Source organism: Halyomorpha halys, unplaced genomic scaffold (genome assembly GCF_000696795.3).
Source record: "Halyomorpha halys isolate HHAL.00 unplaced genomic scaffold, Hhal_1.1 Scaffold1157.1, whole genome shotgun sequence".
Taxonomy (NCBI): Eukaryota; Metazoa; Arthropoda; class Insecta; order Hemiptera; family Pentatomidae; genus Halyomorpha; species Halyomorpha halys.
In genome coordinates, this window is record NW_027108759.1 from 13,168 (window position 1) to 35,535 (window position 22,368).

Here is a 22,368-nt window from a genome sequence, read left to right on the forward strand (position 1 = left end):
ATAATAATAATAATAAAAAAATTGAAATAAAATAAAATAAAAAACTCTCTTAAAATATATACAAACAAAAGAATAGACAAGATGAACATAATCAGACTATCTGTATGAAAAATAAATAAATAAAATAACATAATAATAAAATAATATATACAATAGTCCTAAATTAATAATAGAAAATAAAAAAAATTAATCCATTATTACAATAAACAATTTTTAAAAAGTTTTGTTTCATTTTAGTAAACATTACTCAGTTAACCTGTCTAAGTCAGTAAGAATTCTATTTAGAATTTGTGTTAAATATGTGGACATTATTCAATAATAATATATATATTTTCATTTCCTAAAATCAATACATTTTTACCATTGAAATGGTTATCCATTTTATCTATTCTATGTATTATTTTTAGTTATATTGTATTTTTAGTATTATATTGTTGTTACAGTTGAAGACAACCTTTTTTTTTTTTAATCAAAGGAAAACAGAGAGTATTTCCTTTACTCGATATCCTCTATGAAAATAAAAATAAAAGATAAACTACAAGTCCCGAAGTTGTCAGTTAGAGCCCCATGATGAAGTACCTTAGTAGTGTTGAAACTCAGCCTTTATCTTTTGAAGGGAACAAATTGAATCTGACCCGAGTGAAACAGTAAGCAGGCCATGGTCCTTCATCCTTCACAGAGCCATTTACTGATTCTTATCCTTCCTTCTCTAATATTTCAAAGTATCGTGAATTTCAGTGCGGGAAAGCACAGACCGGCATGCCTCGAAGAACATACCTCCTGCATTAGCAAAATACCGAATTGTGTAATGTTATGATTCTGGAATCTGCGTCCATTTTCCAAGTTTTAATTTCTTATTCTCAATATGAAAAAAATTGTTCAAAAGGACATACACTTATGTAACTCTTGAAAGTTATTCGAATATATAAAAAAGTATGTGTGATAACATTACTTCTATTTATTATTACTGTAATGACACTAACAAAGAACTCCCTGTATTTGAAATAGACTTATGGATCCGGTTATTTCATAATAATAGTTTTTACTTGAATTTCGACTAAACTGAAAATGGAAAGAGATGATTATTCAAAATGTTTAATTAAATTAATCATCCGCAAAATAACGGGAAATATAATTACGGAAAATATTTATAATGACTATCTATTAAATAATTGATAGTCATAGGATTTTATAAAATGAGAGGCACACGTTTATGAAAATAACCCTAAAAATAATTTTTAAAACTAAATTAATAATATATGGATGTTTTTGATTAATTATTAGGATTTGGATTGATATTTCAAGTATCGCAGCTTAACTTTGTCAGTGGCACAATTGACAAAAAACAATTTTTATTTTATTTGTAAGTGGACATACTCAATTCTTTACTGGGATTGTCCTACAGAATGCCCGAAGGCAAGTAGGGTTGTCATAAAACGAGAAGTTTTTTTGTTAGATGTGTCACTATCAATCCAAAGAAAACTATATTTAATAAAAATTTACCTATCTAATTACAGTCAATGAAAAAGACAGACATTAATTAATAGTGACAGGAATTCCACACTTATTTATTTATCTCTTAACATGCATTATGTCTTATCATTATTACTATATATTCTAATATAATTCATTGAACCATATCCAGATATTTATTAACGATATAATGTATTTTGAGATTTTAAATATATTTTTATTCCATCGTTTGTAATACAATGATATATTTTTTTGGCTATAGAACTTAGCAATCGAAAAAAACTGAGTTTACATAATCACTAGTAAAGAATTTAAGGACGGTTTTAATATCCTCTCTCCCTCACTACCTAAGTTTAATATTGGATCTAAGGGATAAATGAAATTTTTTTTTAATGTTTGTTATTTTTAGGATTACAAAATATGACACAAACACCCGATGATAAAGATTTTCAAAAAATTTATAACGTAACGAACGTCCTTTGGGAAATTAATCTAGTGGATGTGGATGCTCTGTCGCTATAACGACTAAATAGATTAAACAAATATTCACATAGGCTGAATATTAAATTACTTGATCAATTATTTGAAAGGAAGATAAAGCGCACTCGATCGCCCAACATGGTAGGGACATCGAATTGTTGGTGGGGAAATTATCTTAATTTACATTGAATTGCTCTTAATTTTATCCTATATATTTTGGAGTATGAACTTTACATGTGGGGTAAACTAACGATCTAGTAAAATTAGTAAGAAACATCAAATTCATTTGTTACTATATAGATATTAGTTGTCGTTGTTGGCTAGGGCTTTAGGGCATAAAACCCTGAGGTCATCAACGCCTATTATAGATATTTGTGTCATACAAGGGTTTTTTTAACTTCTCCCTTAAATTTTATCATTGAAAAAAAAAATTACCTAATTTTACTTACGTAATGGTTTTAATAATGACAATACCAGAAAAAAAGGCTTTCTCGCGTTGAGGTGTCGGGTTGCTGCCGAACTGGAACGGTTACATAAAGAACACGCCCCACTAAATATGTGCCAATATCCACCAGATAAAAATATATCTACAGCCACATGTTGAACTTTAAGAATGAGTGAAAGTAAAGTAGATCGCCTTTTTTTTTTTTTATTTATTCTTTAAATGTCGGATAAGGTATAAGTAACAGGACCATTATTAAAACATAATATGCGTGTATATTACATACATACATACATAAATTCTACAAGCGATGTGCAGCGTTAAGAAGCCGTCTATAGGGTCTGGACCAGACGTCTCCATCCTGTGCCAACTTTATTCTTCTGCCTCAATCCATTTCTGAACGCCTTTCTTCTACATCTGTCTCGTAAGTCCTTCAAGGTTTTATTCTTGATCCACCGTATGAAGCTGTCCGTAACACCATTGCTTGGACTTGTACATGCATATATTTGGTACACATGTAGTGAATAGTGAAATAATTTGGAGCTTCAGTGATATATATCGGCGATACATTAAGGAATTGTACTAATTGGTGAAGACTAAGGGGTAGGATGGGACCTATATTTCACAGGGAAAGATGACCACTCCAAGAATATGGACAAGGTATCGTTAGAAAAACTAGAAAATATAAATATGACATGTAATTCCAACTCCTTATGTACTTATGTGTTCCAACTCCTTATGTATATAAGAACCAACGTGTCACTCTATTAATTTCATTATACATTGTTAGTCATGTTATCATTGCAATCTAAGTTATTTAAATTAGTGTAGAGTGAAATGTAAAGAAAACCTGGAGCCTTCCTTATGTGCCTTTATCGCAAAATCGAAAAACAATTGTATCCAAACAACAGTACAAGTCAGAAATACAATATAACAATCAATAAATCAAAGAATACCAAAACAACTTAAAAACCACACCAAAACCCAAAGGTTTCCAATGGATTCGCCACTGAAAGGAATATAAAACGGACTGTGAAGTAATAAAGTAAATAATTAATAATAAACAAAAATTAGTCTAAAATAAATACAAAGGTGAAATAAAAATGATAATTGCGGCAAGTAGTTAATCAATTTTTGCGCCTTTCAGCTCACGCCTGATTGTGTGCCTCTAACCTCCACCCCAGTCATAATTATATGAGATAAAGTAATCCGTCACACGGTTAAAGGTACATTAGAAAAGATAATTGAATCAGACAGCGGATGAAACATAGGACACTTACAACATAATCGCAAAAGCAATAAAACTTGTTTTTGAATCCTTTTCTAAAATGCTAATTAGTGAATTTTCATAATGTTGATTTGCTCACTATCAGAGAGACAATAGGCGAGGAGATAGGACAGAGAAGCATGCCTCACATAGATACATGCCAAGCAGGGGCCTCCAAACTCGATGTCATTATCTCTCATAGCGGCCTCCTTCGGGTAGTAATAAAACCTACTCTACACCTAGTCTCGTTTAGCTTCTTCACTTTTTAAAATGTAAAAACTTCTATTCCATTATATAAGCACAAATATGCTTATTCATTAATATTATTTTTTCATTCATATTCTTCCTTGAGAATAACATAAATGTGATTAGACCTATGTAATTACTAATTATAATTATTCAGAATGTTTTGTCTCGACATGACTACTTTATGGGTTAATTTTAGCATAATTTTATTTTTTTTAATCTTTTTATTTGATTTATATCAAAAAGTAAGATAGCATTATATAAATCCATAAGTTATTTATAGTATATAGCCCCACGACCCATATCGCCCCATATTCTTGTAATCTATAAATTTAAACCGAATCAAGAATAAACTGAAACTTACCATTGCTTCAAGATATACAGAGCAGTTTATGACTCATTTTTAGCAGTAATTCACAATTTTGCTAATCAAAAAAAGGTTTAACTTCATTTTTGGACATTTGTTACTTTTCGAGATTGAAATGCTTAATTCAGCAAGCACTGCTGTCCAAATATATTTAGTTGCTATAATGCACGCACATCACACTCCACAATCTTAAAAGATTATTGTTTGTATCATAACACTGACATAAACAAAATGAAATGATAAAATATCTAAAAATAAAAAATGCAGAGTTGTTTTTGTTTTTATATATATAAGCTACATTATATTGTTTTTATTTTTGGTTGCTTTATTATTTTCTTTCCGATTTGTTTTGTTCGTAACAATATACATTTGTCATCTACACATACCACACTCTTTGGTTTTTCATATTTCTCTTTTCCGGTAATCCATCACAAATATTTAATTTTTTAGACATGCTTTATTTAAATTTATGGACTCATCCATATTAATACTAACTATATAACACCAGTGCGCACGCAAACAAATAAATAATTGGAAAACGAAGCTATAAATGAATGAAAAAGTAGAAATAAAATAGCAATAGCAGTAATAAATTTAAAAACTAATAAATAAGTTTAAATTCAATAAATATGTTAAAAACTAATTATAAAATTAAAGTTTTAAAAAAATAAATAAGTACTATTAAATATTCGAGATCTAATTACCGTGAAGGTCACGATGTATGATTCCCAGGGAGTCCATAATAATATTTACGGGCAAGATCGTAATATCTCCACAGCTCATTGTTCTATTTGGAATTGTTTCGCGAGATCCATACTAGAGGCCTCTCACGGCAAACTCTCTCCCTCCAAAGGTCTCTCGGAATTTTCCTTTTTAATTTAAATAAAATAACGATTTTAACTAGAACATATACTGATTATTTGATGGTCCATTCTGGAGGACCACAGTATCTTACAATGCCATAAGCCATACTGCTCTCATGAAACATGGTAACTCATCCCAATTTCAAATTTTCACACAACAGTAACTACTGTTGGTTATAATAAATTTAAACATATGAAGATGAGAAAATCCTATACCTTTATAATAATTTTTATCCACCTATTTCACATATACATTTTCTTCCTATAATCCTTAACCTTGTAATTTAGACTAAATGTAGCGTTATAGAGGATCTAATGAGATTCATATTTGTTTCAGGCAGCTGTGAATGGACAACTGAAGGTAAGTCTTCTAATGTTGGTTTTAAAACACAGCTATTGGACCTTTAAATATCGATATGAATCCTAAATCGATTTATAGTAACCGGTTTTAAAGGTGCGGACAATCGGTCGGGATGCAAGCCCTGCCTCGGGAGAAATGTCACGGACGCTAGCAAGGACACTTCTCTAAACGTTAAATTCAATTATAGTCTTTTAATTATATTTAATCAACATACTAATTGTTTTATAAGCATAAACTTAGTTATTATATAATTATAATATGTATATAGTTGAGTAAATCTACTAACAAAGACATCGAATTACAAAACAATTTAAAGGTGCTTACTTATTCATAATAGGCACTATACAAAGTAAATAACTACCTAGATCCGTTAAGTCTTAAGAAATTAAGAGACGAAAACATATTTTTGATGTTGGAACTAGTGGAGAAAATTATTCAGGCAAGTAGTAGTCCTAATGGTTCTTCTTGCTTTTTGCTAACCCCAGGGCCCGTGTGTCATAATAAAGTACAAACTAATACTATTAATATATATGTATATATAGTTGACCGTGACTATTAATATATAAGAAGATGGTCAGGGTTGCGGTCAAAAGAGAAACAAAAATAGTTTACAACTATTTATTTTCCGACGTTTCGCCCCACTTTGCAGGGCTTTATCAAGGCTGTTCAAAGCGAAAGGTTCAAGGTTCAAGGTTTAAAGTATTTGTTTTGTATAATATAAACTATTTTTTTCTTTTTTTGACCCCAACCCTGACCATCTTCTTATATTTAATACTATTAATCTTGTAGTTTGTATTTACTGACTACCATTCTGCCAGATATGTTTTTACTTTCAAACTCATATATCACTAATAGTCGTCCTCATCATGAACCAACATATATTAGTGCTTGTACTATATAGTTTGTGTACTTGTTTTTGTGGATTAATACTACTGGTTTTCATTATGAAACACATGACCTTAGAGGTTGCCGCTTAACACTTACCTCACCGGGAATTTCAGGATTCACATCTCAGGATCGCCGAGTAATAAATATTATGGAAATCGAACCGAAACCGTTCCACAACGGGATCTGCCACGATGGCCTCTTACCTTATTATAACAATAAGTACAATGGCATTAATATCTTACTACTTTCCTGAAGAGATAATAAACGAATTCCTTATAAAATGAACGAAAGAAATCAGATGTTAGCCGTAAAAAAATATGTCCATTGGATTTTATTTTCACAGAACTTCTTCAACGAAGAGGCCTCTGGTTAGGAACTTGCGGAACTATTCTATTCAGAACAAGGAATTTTCTAGAATACTCCGGTGTGAATATTAGATGTGTGTATGAGATGTAATGTTCACCGAGAATATTATGCTGGACCCCATAGGGCTTATATCTCATCACCAGCATTGATTACAGGAAAATATGGGATGGATAAGAGGTTTAATAAAATAATTTAAATTAAAAAAAAAAAAATATACAAAAAAATTAATATATATAAGGATTAGTATGATATATACTATAGCGACCGAATATATTTAGGTAGCAATGCTTCTAAATAAATATAGCATTTAAAGTCGTAAAGTGCGTCCTGGATTTAATTCATCAAAACCAGATTAAATAAAATACTTAATCAAAAGAATAACGACAGCTCAGAGCATTTTACGTTCTATACTAATTAAGTCCAAGGTTTACCATTCACAATACCAATTGTTTTCTCGATGGTAAGAGAACCATTCCAAAACAATTTATTTATTTCTATGATTCAGATCTTAATATCTTTACTGGCACGAAATGTCTTAGTACTTTTATTGATCAAAAATTGAAGCTAGAAAATTAAAAACAAAATAAGTAGTTGGAAGCACCATAGCACATACAACCGACTGACTGGTTGGTTGTATGTTGGCATTATACCATTTACCATTGGCACTATACCTGTTACCATTGTTGGCACAATGGTTTCAAAAGAAGACACAATAAGATCGAAAAGAAGAAGAAATGATATAAATTGGAAATATGCGGCATTCCACAAAAACGTTATTGAGAGTAATAATTTGGAAGATGCAAATTCTTGTAAATTTAATATATAGATTCTAAATGAATGATTATATCCAGCTTTCTTCCATACCGTTGCTGGTGAAAAAGAAAAAACCGAATTCCCAAAATTAATTGAAATTTCTTTCTGAAGAGAGTCGGCTGTATTTACTGCCAAAATATATTTCACGTTGAAGCTGAAGGATGAGAAAGCGCGAGTGAGAGAGATACATAATCTTTCTGACCGTATTACTTCTAAAATACGAGTATCAAGACTAAGAATGTTTTGTGTTTTTCATATTGTGCAAATGGTTGTGATATACTAGTCTCTGTCATTCAAATGTTGTGTAATGCGGTGAATGTGTCAATCTGAAGGGAACAAATAGAAGTTTACATTTTCTTAATCAGCTCACTTCCCTAAATACGTTTTAATGATGCAACTTGGAACACGTAACTCATTTTTATAACGCGATAACCTTGAAAATAAAAAAAAATTAACTCCATAGGTGGTTGATTCAGGTTTCATAAATATTTAGGTAGCAAACCTTTAAATGATAAATGGTTGTTTTTATTAACAATTTAAAGTCATTAGACAATTTGTACAATGTCTAACTAGAAAAATACGTAGTTCCTTCCTTCAGCTGTAACATTTGGTTTACTGGACTGTAAGTTTTTGACAACGATAGTTCAATTAATAAAATAAAAATTTATGAAATTAATAAAATAAAAACTATGAAGAAATAAAATACAATGCTAATCGAGTATAACCAAAAAATTAAATAATTAAAAATAAATAATTTTATAAATAAACTTTTTAATTTTATTAATAACCTACTATGTACAAGTTAAATTTAAAAAAATCATAAATTATAAACAATACTGTCCCGTGTTTATGCACATTTCAATATAGGCTCAGCAATTTTAATTATTCCACTGGCACTTGTCTGAAACAATAAATTTGTCACTTATCACCAATTAACCATGTTCTATCAGTAATTATGAATGCTAGTTGTAATTATATTCATTATACGGTTTTTTGTATAAATATTTAAGATATCTTTTAAAAGTCCTGTCTTTGTTAATAGATAACAGTAGATTAGTTTATTGTCATTCTCCTCAGACTTATCAAGTTGGCATACTATTCCAGCCAGACAATTTTTCGAAAAAATAAAAAGTCATAAATCTTCGTCAAAATGTTTGTGGATGTTCTCTAACATAACTGCTTTAAGGATCAATATCATTTTAGTGACTTTTTAATCGTTAATATTGTAAAAATATGTAAATAGGAATTTTTTATTATTATTTTTATTCATGTGTTAGTAAAGATCATAAATTCTTTGTTACTTATTGATAAGAAAAAAAATGTTTGCTGTAGGTCCGAGAATAGATAACAGTAAACTACTATATTCAAATTATTGTTTGTTTCTTTAAGTTTTTGACTTGTTTGACTGAATGTTACCAAGAATGTTATCTTCACTTAGGACTTATTTACTTATAATTCCCTCTGAATGTTCCATATCTATATTCAGTCCAACATTTCAAATCTACGTTACTAGATTGTTATAGATAGTTAAACCATTCCTTCAATACAGACAAATATTTTTCATCATCCACTTATGGTAGACAATACAAATAAAAATTGTATAAACATTAATATTAATATTGTTAATGTATGTATAATAACGGTGGATAAATACCGATAGGCTGAATGTTAGTCATTAATTAAACCTCATAATTTAAGTTAAATTACACCACGGCAGTATACGCTATCACGACGGCTATTATTAACTTTCTACCATTACAGAGGTTGCAATAGATGCTGTCAAAGCGGTAAAGTGAAACCTTGAAAACGGACTTTATCATAACAGTGTCTTTACTACTGCTACATGAACTGTCAACTATCATGCCAGATCTAGTGCGAAAGAATTGCTCCGATAGTTCTTACAATGGTTGTACTTTATTTTGGTGCATTAATCATATATTTCATTAAAAAATTATTTAATGAATAGTTATTGTTACAAAAATAATTATTTAATTTAACAAATACATTATTTAAATAGCGCCCTTGTCTAGTCTCAAATATGTTATTACTGCAAACGTAACATGTATGAGAAGCCAATTTTAAAAATAAAGTATGTACTAAGAAATAATAAAAATAATTGATTTTCGCAAACTATATCTAAAAACTCATATATAATATATCTGAAAATATTCGAAATTTAACAGAACGATGAAAACAAAGCAACGCAACTTTCATTTTTGAAAATAATGTTTTTTTTAACTGCTTACAATTTAAAGCTAGATTATTTTTTTTTTCGTCAATATATACGTAAAAGACTCTGTGACTCTCAATTGAAAAGACTCTGTGAATGACCCTTGAATGAGAACAAGATGTAACATTGAGTATTGTAGTGCTATAGTCCAACTAATATATACAATTGTGCATGACCATTTCTCAGTTATCAATTTTAAAAAATCTATAACGCTCTACTTAGTTCAGTTTTTATGAATTTATTAGTTTTTAACAAAAATCTATGATTATGATATGTAAATTGTTATTGACAATTTCGGGGCAAATGAACAGAAATATAGAAATTATGAATGTAGAAATACAGAATTTCTGCCAGAAGATGTTATTATAAACGCACTAGATATAATGAATGTCAGTGAAAATTAATGAGAACAATGTTTCCGCCCTCAGATCTTGTCTGTTTAATTATCTCCATTAATGTATAAATAATTATCCGACTGTTTTACTTCGGAGTGTTTATTCACGGGCTGCTAATATGGCTACTTTCCCTACTACCGTTTATGATATGTTATCCTTCTATAATATCCAACAGCTACTATATTCATTGAGATAATTAACTATTTAATTAACAGTTATATACATTATTTAATTAACTAACCTATATGTTTTGGATTTTTTGTAAAAACTTAATGTAAATAAATACATTTCGTTTTGTTTTATGAACTAAACACATTATTATTTTTTTATTTGCCTAACATCCTCACTGTATGACAGATACATTGAGATAGGCGTGATAGCAGACCTGGGAAAGACTTACTTTACTACACTAAGTAGCTAACTTTGTCATTGTCTTAATAAATAATAGTAGAAAATGATCCTATATTTTTTTTTTTTCTGATCCCTCTAAAACAGAAATAAAAAGTGAATTAATAAGTGCATTACTGTGAAAAAGAAAAGTAATTCTTGTTGGGTCTTACCTTTTACTACCTTTGGTATTTTAAGGTTACCTGTTATGTTTATTGTTATATATGAGATATTCATTCTAAAAAGGTGCGGAGGTGAGGGGCCTCCTCGTGTTTTATCGCATATAAGATCCTATCTACTAACACTACTGCCAATATATATGTACTAGATGCACGCGTGTGAGCACGTATATGTATGAGCTGGGGTACCCTGTGGGTTAAAGCGATAACAATAGATAATAAAAATTTAAGCAAGGTCGAGCGGGGACCACACTTCTCCCCTCCTTCTTCCCCAGGGTTTGTGAGGCACTTCAGCCTATAAGAGAGATCTCACAAAGACCGGTTGTAGGAGTGATAATCTCATAACGACTATTTACAACCTGATTTACAATCTTCAATAACACAACTACCTCTACCATAGTTTCGAACAATCCTGGTCCTAAGGTGTTTCTACCTCTGTATATGCCGAGATCAACCACTAAAACCTTAATTAATCTTAATATAATTATAAAATATTAATTGACCTTAAACCACTAATCAAATCCCAAATACCGTTGGAAGTGAACGGTATGTCAAGAATGTTACGTTTCCAACTCTTGAGTGGGTTTGGCCTGGTTTCGAGAAGTATATCAATTGGTATGGAGAACCTGAACAGAATATGTCGAAGATATATCGAATAAAGCAGTAAATGGCAACTTCTTTCTTACGTGCTAACCACTTCTAAGCTTTATCTCAAGTTGAAAATCGTTCCACGTGGACTCCACCACTAGCATTCAAGAATCTGAATATCAGTTTGGACTTTCTCTAGAGACCGCATTCTATAAAAAAGTATTGGTACCACAATATTTCAAAAGAACTAATCACTAATATTGGCATATTAGGTCTTTTCACCGATCAAGGTTTTAAAATTAAAGCCCACGGGCGTTGAACCCTATTAACAGCTGCAGAGATCGGACGATTAATCAATTATGATGTATAAACTACTAGTGGAAGAAATAAGTACTTACGATGTACTTGTAAAAAAGGATTATCGCAAGCATTGATGCTCTGAAACGTTTCTCAAGACCTAAATTTCGTTTCCATTTATTCAGAACATAGTTTTTTACGTTTAATGTCAAGTTTAATCCTTGAGAAACGTTTCGGAGAACTATGCTCTGAATAAATGGAAACGAAATTTATATCTTGAAGTGATGGATGCTTTTAGACATTCCATAAGATGTGCTACTAGTGGAATGAAAGATTTCACAAGAGACGATGTAACGGTAATATAGGAGAAAAGTTGGCATTTATCCGAGAGTACGGTTTATTGAGTAGATAGAGGCGAGGTCACCCTACCGGTCCGACAAGCCCCAGAATTACACATGACATTTAGCAAAACCTACCTTCACCGTATTAACATCACTAACCCAATTTCACACAAAAATCAATCTATATCGACAATGCAATTTTACCCATTCGCTAATTTTCCTTATTTAAAAAAAAAAAAAATTACATTTTATTATACCCACAGTCATATACTTACTTAAATATAAGTTATAAGCAAATGCATAATCGATTTATAATTTAACATTCCAACATTTATTAAGTCTAAAAAATAACTAATTAATTAGAAAAAGAAGGTGGTGTCACGGATGCCAGAAGAGAATGCCGGCACGTTTGATCAAGAAGAGAATATATTGAACTAGAGTGCTAACATAATTACCAATTTTAATTTATTAATTTCAGATATACAGTTGACAAAGCCTCTTAACAAATTCTTCAAGCCGTTTTTCAATTTCAGGCGCTTTTTAAATATTGCGCAATTTAACTATCTTAAAGTCTCCTCTTTCCATTTTTTTTTTTATATTTATTTATTGCTATTTACAACTGTACATTATAATACATTTAGTAAATCTGATCTAAGTTAAATTGGAGTGTTACAGGCGTGTAGAGAAACTACCCATTGGTAGCACTCTAATGACATTTTACATAAGCTGGTCTCGTGGCCATCTTCTTTTCAGGCGCCTCGGAGGATTGTCAGGAATGGAAGAAGATGCAAGATTAGAAACTAGGGGGTTTGAGTGGTTAGAGAGTTTATAATGGAAGGAGTGATATCTGGTTCGGGCTAGATCGGTTACATAGGGAACATTAAGGTCTTTATGTATGATTTTATTCGTGACAAAGAAAGGAGCATTGAGACTTTTACGACTTTCAATTTTAAGCTAATATTTCAAAAGTGATATAGGCCTGTGGCTCCTCGGGGGTCTTAGCGGGGTGGGTCCGGCGGGGAAGGATTACCTTTTTTTTGTGTTATGATCTCCTCTTGTGAGATTGTGACAAGTCGTACATTGACCAACCTACTCGCTATAGTAGTGGCGGGTCTCACGCCGTTTTTTAACTTCAGGTGCTTTTTAAATATTTCTCAATTTAACTATCTTAAAGTCTCGACTTATGTAAATTTACATAAATTAATGTCTGTATTTATTACTTAGTTGATAATATTTAGTTCTCAAATTCATTCGTAATCGGTCAGTGGACTGAATCCGTGCTAATGCATAATTGACTTTATCAACTCCTGTAAACCCTAGGCTTACGTTAGAAAAATATTATGATCTGGTAATATTTGTTTTAATATCAGCTGCGGATACTGAGTAGCTAATTTCTGGAACGGATTCAATCATATTAGACCGAAACTAGATCCTTACATTGGCTTTTAAACCATGGGGTCGACAGTTGAGAGCATGGGTAAGAAGCTTACTGAGCTAGGGACAACCAGTGGGGTAGTATGATTTCGGAAACCGGTAGCAGCCAAGTTTTGAGGCTTCCTAAACTTCTAATTCAAAATTTATAGATGCGACTGTAAATTATACATGGTAATACTATGTGAATTATTAATTGTACCTATTTCATCGTACAATATAACATTATATTGTCGTACTATATTCAAAATAGACATAAAAATAATTTTAAATCATTGGTGATTTGCCTATATACTATGAAAACCAATCAAGTATATCAATGTAGGAATAAGAAAGAGTACATATTAAAAAAACATCTGCCGAATACCCGTTCTCGAAATACAGCAGTATCCAGAAATGTTTTGCATACGAAGCAAATGTAGCCGAAGTAGTTAAAAAAAAATTATTCTAGATATATTTTACTCAACTCTCCAACATTTCTCCGAAATTTGGGCCTAATCATACGAGGCGGTGTTAAAATACAGATTTATTGAGGAAAATACGTTTATGCATGCAAATGCAAAATTAGTGGATGGAATTTGATAAAATCTATTATGACCATCCAGATACAAACCCGCACAATCACCGAATATTTCATAAAAATATGATTCAGGCTTCAATAAATTATTCAATTATCGAGCACAAATATTTTGATCAGATGGGCACGGTAAAACTTTTTCTCTGAAATGTAAAGTTTTCGATCTGAGGACACTTTTTTTTCATTTCCTCAAGGTTCCCTAGCTTTGTTTGTGAGAAAGCGATGAATAGATGTGTATAATCTTTTTTTTTTTATCCAAATCTATGGTAATCCTTTATCTAGACCAGATGACATGGAAAATGTCACCATTTTCTCAAATATGAAGTAATGTACAGAAGATTTCAATTTGTTCCCTATCTTCTTTCAATTTTCTTAAAATGGGGTATATAACGTTCTAATTACATAATTTTTAAAATTAGGAATGTAAATATGACAAAAAAAAAATCACCGTCTCCAATTCGAGGTCATGTGGAATTTACCATTTACTATTTTGCTCCTACTGACCAGCTTCTGTTTCGAATAAAGGTAGCAATCAATAAATATCGGTGAATATAGCTATTAATATTAACTTAATTACAATTTTAAGAATATTCATTAATTAAAATTGAAAAAGGAGTGGTTGGCTTGTCGACAAGATGTTGAAGGTTACCGAACCGCTTGTTTATTTTTTATTCATCCAGCATTCCTAGTTTTAAAAAAATCCGCCAAATTTCCATATTATATTATTAATTTTATTAATAATTCTATAAGACCAAGTGGAAAAATCGTACTTTTAATTCACAAACACTTTATTAATATCAATTATTTAACTTACCAACCTAATTTGAGAGATGTAGAAAGATGATCTGGGTACCAAGACAAATATAAATAGCATAATAATTATCAGAAATAACTAACTTTTCACCTCATTTGGCAGGGTTTCATCAGGACTAAACAAAACAATACAGAAACATTGAAAAAATTATAAATCTTTAAGAATAAACATAAAAAATTGTATAAAAGATAAAAACTTAGTAAAAGAATGTAATTATAAATGAATAAAATAATTTACAAAAACAAACAACCAAAATAATTTTAATATTAAAACATGTTTCGAAATCCGTCCATCAGCTAGTAGCAACATATGAATTAAAAATTATCAAAACCAAAAAACTCAAAAACCTATTGATAAGGAACAACTTCAGACTGACTCAGTCTGGAAGTCTATCAACTTTGAAGATTATTAGTTAGCTATATGCAATTAAATTTAAGATCATAGTCCGGGTGGTAGTTAAGAAATATACACAAATAGTAGAAAAAACTATTAATCAGTAACCTAGGTTTCGCTCCACTTTGCAGGGCTTAAGGAGAATACTAAAATACTAACATTAACACAGAATAAAAGGAATATAGTCCGGGTACGGTCAAAATAACCCAAACTATTTATTATGAGCGAACGTTTCGACCGACTTTGCAGAGCTTTATCAGGGCTAAAAAATATAAGAACAATACAAATTATGTCACTCAGTAAGAGGTTAAGATAGCATTAAATAAAACAAAACTAAGGTGTGGCTAAAAATTATGTGAAAATTTATACAAAAATGAACGGAGAAAATTAAAATAATATGCACTTGTAAAATTGTAAATAAACAAGAAATACAAAAAAAGTATTATACACATAATGAAAACGGAAATAATAACAAACAAAAAAGTTAAATATAAAGATATAGTACAAAATAAAAGAAGGGAAATAAGAATAGTAAGAATTTTATTGCGTACTGTATTTTTGTAATTCTCTTTTTTATTAGTCATTCAAATAAAGTCTTACTTGCGCTCAATGCTTGAAGGTATTATATTCCTGAGCGTACATCTAAGGAGGGCGGTAAAACTGGTGTAAGTTAGAATATGATGAAAATGGGATAAATTCTTTAAACAGTGACATTTTGAAATCGTTACAGTCCTTCCACTAAAGCATTAGCTTTTCACACTGAATTAGAGAAAAGATATAGGCAGAAAGATGAAATAAGTCCGCAATGTCTATGGTTATGTAAAATACAATTCTATTTTCAGTTTCTTTTCTTGTTCATTGTTAGGTTAGAATTGTTTTATATACTTTTAAAGTTACTGTCTGTTTTAACTTTTATTATTGTTAATTTGTGTAAATAGTGAGATTAAATATGGGATCCGATGTTTTAACACCTCAAAGGATTGTTACTTAGTGAACTGTTTCTATAGGAGGTTTAAAGAACAATTCTATTGTCAAAAGGAATAGACCAGTTAGTCGAAAAACGACTCTCGTGAGTGATGTGCCTGTGATCATTCCCCAAGCTTTCTAGACACAACCAAGATCCTATAACACGCAGCCTCCTCTTGACCTTGAAATGATTTACAGCTATGAATCATCGAAATCTTTACAACATCAAGGCTTGAGAGACTTATAAAATTGATCAGAAACCTTTCTGACTTACCAACATATTCCCGCTAGCCGTAGAATCAAGAACCTTTGCCAAAATAACTCATGAAGGGCCTTTGGTTCAATACTTGCTATGGTAGTATTTTTACTTTCACTTACCTCTAAATGGAATATAAAGTAAGGGAAAGTATTGCCATCGTGCAAATTCGAGTTTCCAACGGAAATACCCGTTTTGAGGTCCTTTGAGACCAATTCAGGCGCGTCTTTGCGTGTGTGAGAGTTTTTTTTACGAGGGTGGGTGGAAATCATCTAAAGGCCCGTACCTATCCGTGTGTGGGATTTTTACCCACTAAAACCAACCTCCCTACACCTGTTTCTCAACCTCCACGGGACCGCCGTTAGGCGTTTATTAAATCATGGGGAGGAGTGACTGAGTGCCGCCTCATTATTTTAGGTTATCTCCTGGTTTGCCTTTCTTTCTCCTCAGTTTTTACCTTTTGCATCACCCGTGCAGCGAATCGTTGTTCTGCCATCCAGTAATCGTGGTTGAGCCGCAGACGCGTCGGAACTCAATCCTTTCTTCATGAGAGCCGGCACAGAAGAAACGAGTTATGCACTCTCTTCCATTCCTGGGCAAAATGTACATTCTCCAGTGTCTTCGAGCTTAAACCTATACTTGTAGGCTCGGAAGCAACCATGCCCTGTGATAAACTGAGTGATATAGTAGTCTACCTCCCCGTAATTCCTATTCACCCAGGCCTTAATGTGCATCAGCCTGTGCGTCCAGCTTCCACTGAGTGCTATATTCCAACGATGTTGCCACTTTCTTATAGTCTTCTTTCTTAAACCATCTCTGGGAATATGGTCAGCACTATTATAAGAGCGCCTCCTGTCATCGGCGATCAGCTCAATCGGTGGTACCCTGCCACCAAGCAAGCCGCTTAGTATGAAACCGTACGAAACGCGCTGAGCACTCTTCGCACACACCGACGATTCAGCGACACAATCGGTCTTCTGTAGACGTCAGTATCCAACGCATCCTTCCATTGTGTGTGCGGGCGTGAGTGCTTGTGTGTGTGTAAACAACCTGGCTCAAAAAACCAGAAGTCGTAAGAAGCTGAAAATTACATCTCTTACGAAGTACTGAATCCCTGACCCTTCTTGGGGTGTAGTGGTATAGTTTTTTTGGTCAAGATCACACCCAACCGTCAGGTTTTCCCATAAGTTGAAGGTAACCATTTTATAGAGGCTAGATGTACAGCTAATTATAAGTTTCAATCTTAATCTAAAGTTGATGAATATGATTTTTACAAAGGTTTTCCGACGAAAAATCATGTTTTTCCCGTAAGAATGTATTTTTCTCTTAAACTGAAGATTTCTCAATACTATAACTAGAAGATTGAGTGTAATCAAATACTAAAACAACTGCCTATTTGTAAGCTTTGTGTGTATCAAGTTTAAAACCCTTTTGTTATTATTGAAATTAATTAATTTGGCTAAAAGGGCAGTAGATTTACATATAGTAGATATTAACTGTTATTTCAACTGAGCTAATATATTTTTAAGTACCCTAGAAGTGTGTTATAAAAAAAAAAATTAAAAGTATAATTGTTAAATAAACAATAAGAGACAGTTCAAACTAATAACACTGTGTTTGGTATAATAACCAACTTTAGAATAATTTTTGGGGGGAAAACTACGTACGCGATAGTAAAACTGTATTGTTTTTATGTACCAACCTCAAACTCTTTTTGAAATTAAACTAATTCTCAAAATGGGATGGAAATGGAATCAATCAGCCTTCATGAAATAAATAAGATCGTACATCAAAAATTCATTGCGTTAGATTCTATCTAGTATTTCTGGAAACTATTAATTTACCAGTTTATTTTCCTATAAATTGGCTCTTATTTTATTGGTAATTCATCGTAGATTCAGAAAACAGTGACAAACGTTGAATGATCTCCAGTTTCAGTAGAGAACTTTTTAATTTTTATCGGGGAAAAAAACGAAGCACCATTAAAAAAATCATAATTCGACAAGAGATTGAGGCAGGAAAGCCTCTGAACCAGATCGAAAGGTAGAGGCCTGGTTCAGGTGCAATAAATGTTTCATAACGGCTAATTTAGCGTACAAGAGTTATTTTCATAAATACGTTATTTGAAGAGCTTTCTTTGAAAAGAATCTGATTTTCTACACATTTTTAAAAGATTTGAAGAAAAAAAAGTCTTCCCTATAATCTTCAGGGTTTCTTCAAGGATTAAGGACTGATTCATAGCTAGCCAAATTATACCATTATATCACCTAATTAGAAAGACCATTTTTTTCTACATTACAATGTACATTCTACATACAAAAATTACAATGTCCACAATTAGTCCGTTTAATGCCTTCCAGTTCTAGGAAATTGATTGTTTTACATGGAGTAGCAAAATCACAAAAACTAAATACGCGGTGGGTATTTACGCTAGATTCTATGAAGATTATTTGTGTGAACTCCCATTGTCACTATCCAGGAACTGCCGCAGTTTGCCATCTCTAATTATGTGATTTCCAGAGTAGAAGTTTCATTTCTCTCATCAGCTTTCCTTGAATGAAAGCAATCAGCCCAGTCGGAACTAATTTTGTTTTATTTAGATTTTAAGAGATAAGTATTACGATCTAGACAATTGCGGATATCTTTGTCTGATCAATATATATATATACGATGCAGCACTTCATAACCAAGCTTAACGCAGGCCGATCTCAGGACAATCATCATACTTTACATATTGTCACAACCGTGGGAGAAAACGGTTCAGCGATTAACCCATTCACAAATATTTTAATTAATTTTGAAAAACTTGGAAGGAATGATACAAATTAAATAAGGTGGAATTCTGAGTCTATCCATATTCATCTGTAAATTTTATACTTTAAATGAATTAGTACGTTGTGCTGAATACATGAAAAATATCTTTACCGTAAAATTGCTGTTGATCCTGAAAATTCGTACATTAATAAATACAACATTAATAAAAAAAAAATTACTAAAATCTATTATATTAAAAAGTTTCATTTAGAAATAGACAAGACTAAATAAATAGTAAGATTAACATCAGTAGAAAAAAAAAATGTAACCCACCACCGGACTTAAAGATAAAGCTACGAGAAAGGTGTATAAACCCAATAACTGTACAGTATCGCATATACTTCTTAGGAATATTTTAATTTTCTAGAGCCAGAAAAATTAAACGAAAAGGCCATCTAAACAACAGAATAGTTCTCAAAAGAAGCATAACAACTGAAATAGAAGATGGTCACGTTAGCAGGGTTGATCAAGAAGATGACCTAAATTACCATAATCCCAAGGGAACACAAGAGATGGAGAGGAAGACCACTTACAAGATGGCGAGACGAGATAGGCTAGAGAGTGGGAGACTGTTGGGATATTGTGGCTAGGAACTGGAAAATGTGGATTAAAGTAAAAAATATCCAAATATGATTTGGTTATATATCGACTACAATAAACTGTTAAATAATATATAGAAAATATTATTTGTAAATTATTAATTTAATTTAAATTAGTAAAAAGTATTTCCAAAGTAAAGCAGTGGTAATTTTTGTTTGTTCATAAGCCAGACTCCTACCAACTGGAAAGGCTTACAGTTGTCCAATGAATGAAATTAAAGCTATTATTATTGCTACATAAAATAACAGCCAAAGTATGAATAAATTTGAAAGTGATAAAAAAGATTACTTAAAATTTAAAACTTTTATATATTATGCATTAAAATTAATTATTATTTCTTATTTATACGATCATCAAGACTGTTTATGGATAGGTACAACTGTTCTGAAGTAACATTAATTAAGTGAATCTCTAATTAACATCTTTATACTGAATGGATGTGGTACATGGAGCCTTCTCAGCAGGAGTTCGTTGATCCCGTAGCAGCATACACTTCCGGAGATCCTGGCCCATGATTGGGTACCGTTGTGAGAAGCGCTAGTCACCGTAGACGGCTTCTATGCTCTGCTACAGAAAATACCTCCATTCATTTTCTTGTGAAAATAATGGCCTAAATTATCCTATATTTAATGATAGGAAATAACAATACTCTCGTAATCCAAGTTTAACAAATGCCGTAAGAGAAACATAATTAGGATTTTCCTACTGTGGGATTCCCATTCATGTTTCTCGTGTTAGGGATAATAAAATTTACTCTGTGCTGCACAGGAATATCAAGTAAGAATCAAAACAGAACAGAATATAATCTCGTCTGATAACTTATCGATTTATGGTACGATCATTTTATCAATCTCAAATATGGAGCCTCCTCTACAGTTTTGAATTAAACATCAACAAACACACCGAATCTCCAGAATCGATTAAATTTAGACGTAATATGAACTCGATATTTGCAGGAGATACCACAGCATAAAAAGTAAGTCATATTACAGTTCTGTGTAGCGCTAGTTATCAGTTATTGGCAATATGATTGAACATAGTTAAATTTAAACGAAACTTTAAACTTCGCTGATCAGGTTATGTGCGAGCAAACATTAATCCTTATATTCAAAACTATTTTTTTTTCTTTAATCAGTTTTTGTTAAATTAGTTATTATCATTATTATTTTTTAGTTTAGTACTATTCGAAACCACAGAAAGCGTTCCTTAAGCATGCACTTACGTCTTTAAAAATAATTTTCTTGAGAAGTGATTCATGATTCAAGATATTATTCTGAAATTGTGCATAAAGTTTGGTTGTTGCATTCAAAATCAGCCTAATTGCTCTTATTTACCTATCTCAACCCCCCCTCCAAAAAAACTTTGAACGTATTATTAATAAATTAAAAATATTTAAATATATTTTTTTTTAGAAATTTTAGATAGGTACAGTTATTTTATTTATTTTTTTACGAATGTTCACATTTGTTTTGAAACACTCTAAAGTAAATAATCTATTTTCTAATAATACTATTTTTACAGTATTAAAAACAAATAAATTCAGTGCTAGATTTCTAGAGAAAACCAGTCCAAATCATCATTTTGTAGGATTCCTAATGTAATGTTTTTGAACTCCAAATTTTTTTTAAACGTCCAATTATGGTATGTAGATTGATTGGATGAAGTGAAAAAAGTATTTCAATCAACGTTAAAATATTTTTAACAAAACATCTTCGCTCAAGTTGTGAAAATAGCCTCATACGTCCAAAAAATATTATCAATCCTCCACTTTAGAGATATTCCGACAGAATCTGGAAGTAAAAACATTATATAGGAATCCTACAAACGATGACTAAGACGAAACGAAAAGTTGATTCCATATTTATTTTTTTATAAAAATCGTATTGTTAATTTTCTATTTTTTATAAGATATCACATTGCTTAAGGAAGATATTAACGTGTATACCCAGCACAACTTTTGAATTTTAAACCATATTTTTTTTTGTGGTTAACAATTATCACAATAAAGCCATCTATATTTTTTACTTATTTAAGAGTATTAACAAAAAAATTGAACATTTTATCTTCTAGATAATGTGGTTCGTGTAAACAGCATGTTAAATTTGTTTAAATATTTTTAGTTTCTCGGAGACTGATATTTATATATATAATATGATATAAGTTTTTTTAGTATTATAAAGGTGAATTGTTAATTGTTTGGACTCAGAACGTAACAAATATTTATTAGATATTTTGCTTAGCGTAAGTACTCATGAGCTTTTGAACTTTAAAAATATTTTGTGTATAGTTCACAATAAAACCTGACTATAATCTTTTTTAAGAGTATTAAGAAAACATACAACATAATATCATCCCACAATTCTCACAGTACAGTTAACAATAATCACAACAAAAGTCATCTATATTTATTTAAGAGTATTAAAACAAAATTAAACCTTTTATCTTCTAGATAATGTGGTTCTCGTAAAACAAAATTAGAGCATTTTAAAATTATTTAAATATTTTTAGTTTCTTCGGAGAGAATTTGATACTAT

The 22,368-nt window shown here is 31.1% G+C and overlaps 1 protein-coding gene across 2 annotated transcripts in view; it reads left to right on the top strand.

Moving 5' to 3' along the window:
* Positions 1-5,471: 5,471 nt before the first annotated feature.
* LOC106688593 (protein dimmed) overlaps positions 5,472-22,368 on the top strand; it is a 36,016-nt gene continuing 19,119 nt past the window's right edge. Inside the window, exon 1 of one of the 2 annotated variants that reach the window (XM_067047049.1) lies at positions 5,472-5,499. The gene's annotated coding sequence lies outside the window, so the exon portion shown is untranslated. Of the gene's footprint in view, positions 5,500-20,706; positions 20,811-22,368 lie in introns of those variants that run through there. The other variant, XM_014433130.3, reaches the window with a different exon arrangement.